At 36.2% G+C, this 8,103-nt stretch overlaps 1 non-coding gene across 1 annotated transcript; it reads left to right on the forward strand.

The window, feature by feature from the left end:
- The first annotated feature begins 7,342 nt into the window (after nucleotides 1-7,342).
- Nucleotides 7,343-7,414, forward strand: TRNAA-UGC (transfer RNA alanine (anticodon UGC)). The gene has a single exon. It is a non-coding gene; the product is annotated as a tRNA-Ala (tRNA).
- The last annotated feature ends 689 nt before the right edge of the window (nucleotides 7,415-8,103 follow it).

An 8,103-nucleotide genomic window follows, 5' to 3' on the forward strand; every position in this document is an offset into this window, starting at 1 on the left:
CTGATGATGTCACATCCCCACTTGCCTTTTACTTGTTATTACATGAAATAATAAATATTTCATTTTATTTCGTACATGTGTAAATGATGTGTCTCCGTTATGATGAAATAAGTTGCGGCAATAATTATCTAATGCACTTAGTCAGTAATCCAATTGTTTTATATCTTGGTAGAAATTCTTGAATAAACCTAATTTCATATAATAAAACACAAAAGAACAAGTGGGGATATGACATCACCAGCCCACTTAATGAATATTCATAGAGACATGCCTAAAACTTTTTCAGCGGAATAATGCAATAACTTCGTTATTTGTTATCTGATTTTGATCAAATTTTCAGTATTTTGCTTTGTGCATTTTACTCTATTTATTGAGATATAAATATCTCCAGCCCGGACCATCCCTTTAATTTCTGTCTGGGATATGGTATCCTGTGAATGATGAGCCTACTGGGCTTGCCCCTTAAAGTGTAGGAGAACGGAACACCCAGTCAGATTATGTATTTTTTTTTTTTTTGGTATTTGTAAGAATGTTGTTAATATCTGTCTGGGAGATGGTGTCTTGTGAATCATGAGCCTACTGGGCTTGTCCCTTCAAGCAGTGCTTCTCAAACTTTTTTTACTCGAGGACCACTTTGACTCTTTTTTTTGAGGCCCACCTACCAAACTTTTTTTAAAGGATATGACTACTTGTCTCGACTCAAATATTGTCTCGACAATGATTTCGTTATTTGTTATCTGATTTTGATCAAATTTTCAGTGTTTTGCTTTGTGCATTTTACTCTATTTATTGATATATAAATATCTCCAGCCTGGACCATCCCTTTAATTTCTGTCTGGGATATGGTATCCTGTGAATGATGAGCCTACTGGGCTTGCCCCTTAAAGTGTAGGAGAATGGAACGCCCAGTCAGATTATGCTTTTTTTGTAAGAATGTAGTTAATTTTGGCTGGGAGATGGTGTCCTGTAATTTAATAATGATCCTACTGGGTTTGCCCCTTAAAGTAAAGGAGAACGGAACGCCAAGTCAGATTAAGTTTTATTTTTTTATTTTTAGTAAATGTAAGAATGTAGTTTACTTCTATCTGGGAGATGGTGTCCTGTGAATTATGAACCTACTGGGCTTGCCCCTTTAAGTGTTGGAGAACGGAACGCTCAGTCAGATTATGGTTTTTTTTGTATTTGTAAGAATGTAGTTAATTTCTGTCTGGGAGAAGGTGTCCTGTGAATTATGAGCCTACTGGGCTTGCCCCTTAAAGTGTAGGAGAACGGAACGCCCAGTCAGATAATGATTTTTAAAATTTTTGGTATTAGTAAGAATGTTAGATATTTTCTGTCTGTGAGATGGTGTCCTGTGAATTATGAGCCTACTGGGATTGCCCCTTAAAGTGTAGGAGAACAGATCGCCCAGTCAGATTATGTTTTCTTTTTCTTTTTTAATTTTTGGTATTTGTAAGAATGTAGTTAAAGGGATGATCCGGTCTGAAAATATTTATATTTAAATAATTAGAGTAAAATTCACAAACAAAAATGCTGAAAATGTCAACAAAATCGGATAACAAATAACGAAGTTATTTAATTTTAAAGTTTATCAATATTTTGTGAAATCAGTTATATGCACATCGTCATGAATATTCATTAGGTGGGCTGATGATGTCACATCCTCTCTTGCCTTTTACTTGTTATTACATGAAATAATAAATGTTTCATTTTTTTCGTAAATGTGTAAATGATGTGGCTCCGTTATGATGAAATACGTTGCGGCAATAATTATCTAATGCACTTAGTCAGTAATCCAATTGTTTTATATCTTGGTAGAAATTCTTGAATAAACCTAATTTCATATAATAAAACACAAAAGAACAAGTGGGGATATGACATCACCAGCCCACTTAATGAATATTCATAGAGACATGCCTAAAACTTTTTCAGCGGAATAATGCAATAACTTCGTTATTTGTTATCTGATTTTGATCAAATTTTCAGTATTTTGCTTTGTGCATTTTACTCTATTTATTGAGATATAAATATCTCCAGCCCGGACCATCCCTTTAATTTCTGTCTGGGATATGGTATCCTGTGAATGATGAGCCTACTGGGCTTGCCCCTTAAAGTGTAGGAGAACGGAACACCCAGTCAGATTATGTATTTTTTTTTTTTTTTGGGTATTTGTAAGAATGTTGTTAATATCTGTCTGGGAGATGGTGTCTTGTGAATCATGAGCCTACAGATTATGTTTTCTTTTATTTATTTTGTTTTAAATAAATTTTTGGTATTTGTAAGAATGTTGTTAATATCTGTCTGGGAGATGGTGTCCTGTGAATTATGAGCCTACTGGGCTTGCCCCTTAAAGTGTAGGAGAACGGACCGGACCGGACCGCCCAGTCAGATTATGTTTTCTTTTATTTATTTTGTTTTAAACAAATTTTTGGTATTTGTACGAATGTTGTTAATATCTGTCTGGGAGATGGTGTCCTGTGAATTATGAGCCTACTGGGCTTGCCCCTTAACGTGTAGGAGAACGTAACGCCCAGTCAGATTATGTTTTTTTTTTTTATAGTATTTGTAAGAATGTAGTTAATTTGTGTCTTGGAGATGGTGTCCTGTGAATTATGAGCATACTGGGCTTGCCCCTTAAAGTATAGGAGAACGGAACGCCTGTAGTCAGATTATTATTATTTTTATTATTATTTTTAGTATTTGTAAGAATGTTAGTTAATTTATGTCTGGGAGATGGTGTCCTGTGAATTATGCGCTTACTGGAGTTGCCCCTTATAGTGTAGGAGAACGGAACACCCAGTCAGATTATGGTTTTTTTTTTTATAGTATTTGTAAGAATGTAGTTAATATCTGTCTGGGAGATGGTGTCCTGTGAATTATGAGCCTACTGGGCTTGCCCCTTAAAGTGTAGGAGAACGTAACGCCCAGTCAGATTATGTTTTTTTTTAATAGTATTTGTAAGAATGTAGTTAATTTCTGTCTTGGAGATGGTGTCCTGTGAATTATGAGGCAACTGAGCATCCCCCTTAAAGTATAGGAGAACGGAACGCCTGTAGTCAGATTATTATTATTTTTATTATTATTTTTAGTATTTGTAAGAATGTTAGTTAATTTATGTCTGGGAGATGGTGTCCTGTGAATTATGAGCTTACTGGAGTTGCCCCTTATAGTGTAGGAGAACGGAACACCCAGTCAGATGATGTATTTTTTTTAATTTTTGGTATTTGTAAGAATGTAGTTAATATCTGTCTGGGAGATTGTGTCCTGTGAATTATGAGCCTACTGGGCTTGTCCTTTAAAGCAGTGCTTCTCAACCTTTTTTTTACTCGAGGACCACTTTGACTCTCAGATTTTTTCGAGGCCCACCTACCAAACTTTTTTTAAAGGATATGACTACTTGTCTCGACTCAAAGATTGTCTCGACAATGATTATAAAGAGCATATTAATGCGTAACTTTATGATCTTCTAGTGCAGTGGCGTATTGAGCCAAAGAATTGATGGGGCTAGATATGGCGTATCACGTACAATTAATAAAATGTTGCAAGCGAGTTTGTGATAGATTTTGACACAATATTAAAAAAATTATATCATATTTCACCCTTATCCCTTTTCTTTTCTTTACTTTTCTCTTTTTTTCTTAGTCATTAAATATCTGGGGCCAAGAGCCCACCCCCCATCTGTACGCAAGTGTTATGCTGTGAAGTAAATCCAGCATTTTTCCTCTCGAAACACTATTTTGGCTTTCCTGCGCTCTTCGGGTGTTTTATGTTTAGGTGTCTCTGAAGCTCTGACGGTTCATATTTTCTTACAGTTACTTTCTGAGACTTTTTAATGCTACATTTGTTTCCTCCCTCACTATTTCGCTTCAAAACACGATCCATTTTGATGAAAGTATGTTTCGTGAAATTTGAACATAAAGCTCTTAAGCACATTCGAAGCAATCAGCTCGTGAAATAAATGCATTTGCAAAGGTCCGGTGTATGGGCGATAATTAACTATGCATGCACATGAGGCCTGATGTTCACATCAAAGTTAGATCGAAACCATCTTACAATGTGTATGTATATCACAACATGCTACCTATATAGGCGTGCCTTTAGCTTTTTTTTACCCACGAAGACCGATCAAACATACAATTTTCGGACATTAAATATAGAACATGTTAAATATACTATTTCCCCCTATTTCTTTTTCTTCTCCAGAGCTTCTCGCGGCCCACCTGAGAAAGCTTTGCGGCCCACCGGTTGAGAAGCGCTGCCTTAAAGTGTAGGACAACGGAATGCCCAGGCGGATTATGATTTTTCAAATTTGTGTTACTTGTAAGTGTCAGGAAAGCGACTGCACACAAAATAAATGGAATAAAACTATTGCATTAAATTAAAGTACATGTTTATTAACATAATAATTGGCTAACATAATTAGATCATTTACCACCACATGTGAAATCATTTACAACCACACTGTAAAATGGGTGTGAAATGTTAAAAAACTCCAAGTGTAATCCGCGACAGAATAAGCAATGCAATACGTTCTATTTGAGAATAAAACAAACTTATTGCCCTTTATAACATCATCTGACAATATACCGTATTAAATCTATTTCAAGTGGGAAAGGCTTTATTTAATATTCCAGTTCAATCTGAAGTACTTAGAGGAGTACCAAGCAGTAAGTCTAGTTGTCTGGTTAGCGGTTGATTACCATGTGTACTGTTTACTACATCATTGATTCAAGTTCAGATGTAGTAAACAGTACACATGGTAATCAACCGCTTACCAGAAAACTACTTACTACTGTAAACCGTCCATCGTTGACAAGGTTGATCATAATTCTATAATTTCATGTTGTTGGCTGTCCCGGCTAATTATGGTTCCGTGATTCGTTGAAGCATGGAGCGATTGTAAATATCCCCCTCACTAAGATTGGGGCCACGTAGCAGTCGGGTGAAATACACCAGTTGTTCATAAAGAATAGCGCCCCTCCCGAACAAATGACACGAACCGGGTTCTTCCGGGCGTTGATTTGTTTTCCCATAAATTAGGAGCCACCTGAAAATTACAGCAAACTTCATTATGAGAGAACAAGCTACGCACTAAAGTAAAACCAAACATAAATATAAATTCTCATTAGTATTAATCTGTCACACCTTAATATCAACTTTGTCCTTCTGTATCAATCAGGTTCAGGTCAGAATGATTTTAGCAAAATCTCTATTTGTGAGTACATACATTTGGGATTTCAATATATAATTTCACATGACTTGTTTTACCATAATTTTATTTGTCTAGTAGCGTTATCAATGCCAATAATAATTTAATACGTTCATAATTTCTTAACATATCATGGCTACGAGAAGTTTGATTTTCCAAATTAATACAAGTATAGAAATATCAAAGACTTACACTTGATTTCTTGGAAGTTGAATATAAAATAAAACCGCCAGTTGATACTTTAAAGCTGGCAAAACCAGTTGGTATCTCAAAAGCTAGCAAAACAAAAACTCGAAACTCCTCTCAATGAGGGTCTGATAGTTTCCTCTGCATTAATCAAAATGGTCCTTGCTTTCTGTGGAGACCTCTCCAGCACATCCAATATGCCCAACATAGCTCCTATTCAAGTTCAGTCAACCTAGAGTACTTAGTGGTGGAGTTGATTTGCATAACAAAGATCAAGTGCAGCTCCTTTCAAATGAATCATGAGAATTCAGGGTAGAGGAAAAAGTAGTAAATATATTCAAGGGGCACTCTGACAATTCTCTCCCCCCCCCCCTTGAAAGAAAAAGAAATATATACATATTTTTTTCCTATTTTAAATAAAAGACACCTACTTACCTTTCTTTCTCGTTGAGTTACGTAGGCCTATAACATACATGTATGTTATAATTTCTAAATTACACACCTACCTTATCTAGCAGGGACAAAACGTTGCATGATCTTGGTCCGATTATCTGTGCCAAAAGTACTATCACTATTATCCGTGATCATTTCGCCTAGCTCAGCATCATGTACCTCACCTTTGGGTTCTACGGACTTTGTTACCTTTTGCATACAGGAAGCTCGGAGGGCAGAGCTCCGAAATCGACACTCATTTGCAAAGTGTCCAACCTTCTTGCAAAGATAGCAGGTCCTAGGAAGTCGTCGGTTCGGGGGTACCGACCTAGGTTGTTGCCCTTGTACTTTACCTGGTGCACCCATCACAGGTCGCCCCTGGGAAGCTGATCCAGGCTTCTTCTCTCCTATAGACTTGAAAGAAAGACATCTGGCGTGCCTCAACATACTGTTAGGTGACTTGTCCAAGATCCTTGAAGTTAGTCAAGCCCCGCTCCTTCAGAAAGACAAGTAAATCAGGAGAACATTTGCTAAGATATTGTTCACGTATAATGAGAGTTTTCATCAGATCAAGAGAGGTTTCAACGTTGGCTAACGTTAACCAGCGGTCAAGCAAACATGATAATCTTTCCATGAATTGTGAAGGATTCTCGTCCTTTTCAGGACGTGCATTTCGAAATTTGCCTCTAAATCCTTATTCACTAAGGTTGAATCTTTTGCATAAGTCTTCTCTTACCTTGGGGTAGCTTTGAGCTTCATCAGAATTCAACCTAGCAGACACTTGAAGTGACTTACCTGTAAGAAGTGCAATAAGATTCATTGCCCATGAAGAAGTGGGCCATCCTTGCAAAGTGGCATCTTCATTGAATGGAGACAATTTAGAAGCATTTTGTGCAAAGAAATTTTCAGCAAACTCTGCATTTGTTTTAGTTTCTTATAACTGTGGTTTCAATTCAATTAAGTATCTTAATCTCATTTCTTTTCAATTCCAGCATCTGTACGTACCCTTTCTTCGCGGGCAGATGCCTCTCGTTCTTTTACAAAGTTGGTCGAATCAACACCTTCTAACCCTGCTTCTTTTCCTAGCTTGGCCCAAGTATCCATATTAGAATCTGACCTCTGCATAAATCAAAATGGTCCTTGCTTTCTGTGGAGACCTCTCCAGCACATCCAATATGCCCAACATAGCTCCACACTCCACTACCTACATCATAATTGCTTATCGTCTTCGTTATCATTTTAAATTGTAATTACCTAATATTGTTGTTATTGATATCATGTTCTTTTTATCATTATCACCAACATCATCATCCCTTCTTCCCTCATCCTCCTCATATTCACCAATATGATCACAATTACTATCATCATAAACAATTACAATAACATCACAATTATCATCTCTTTTCCTTTAAATTAGTATCCCCTGCTTCATAATTCATTCATCTCTGATTGTATTTCTTAAGAAAACGATTTCAAACCTTCACTCTCTTAGACCATGTGTATCGTAGTACCTAAGGGGGAATAGCTCAGCGGTAGAGCGCTCGCTTTGCATGCGAGAGGCCTCGGGTTCGCACCCCGATACCTCCAGAACAAACTTTGATCTATTTTTTTTTACCTCCAAAACTCTCAATCAGATATAAGCAACATTTTTTTGTATTTTATGTTGGTAGTATACACGCCTAGTTCTTGAAAATGATTTAAAAAATATTTTAGGCCCCTTTCCGGGATATATGTGTTTAGATCATGCACTAATTGCAATTTTTCATAAGAAGAATTTGTTATAATACAGTGTAATCATTGTATGCATGCCCTAATTATAATATATATTAATATAATAATGCAAAACGAATTTATTTGAACCTTTGCTCGGTGATAAAAAAACGACGTATTTATATGCATATACAGAGGTCTTGTTTACTTAAGAATTACTTAAGATTAAGCCAATTGTTCTAATTACTGATCGATAAGATTGTCATGATTATATCATATTAGATTTGTTGCTGAGATTCTAAAATTTCAGTAAACTAATTGTTTGAATTGTACATGTATAAAAAAGAAAAATCGGTATATTAATTATTTTTTTTGCAAAGTCTGGGTAAACTGAAAAATAAGTCATTGTCATCTCTGCATCGTATGTGCGAGCTCTCGCTTTTTCGAACTCAACACAATTTGATAAGGCTCGAGGAGAAGGGAGCGGCGGGAGAAGGGGGGTTGGGCATTTTGTTATTCTCTGAATATATCTCTCAAATATGTCTTCCAATAATTTCCTTCAAATA

The sequence above is a fragment of the Lytechinus pictus genome, chromosome 2 (assembly GCF_037042905.1).
Source record: "Lytechinus pictus isolate F3 Inbred chromosome 2, Lp3.0, whole genome shotgun sequence".
In the NCBI taxonomy this organism is placed as follows: domain Eukaryota; kingdom Metazoa; phylum Echinodermata; class Echinoidea; order Temnopleuroida; family Toxopneustidae; genus Lytechinus; species Lytechinus pictus.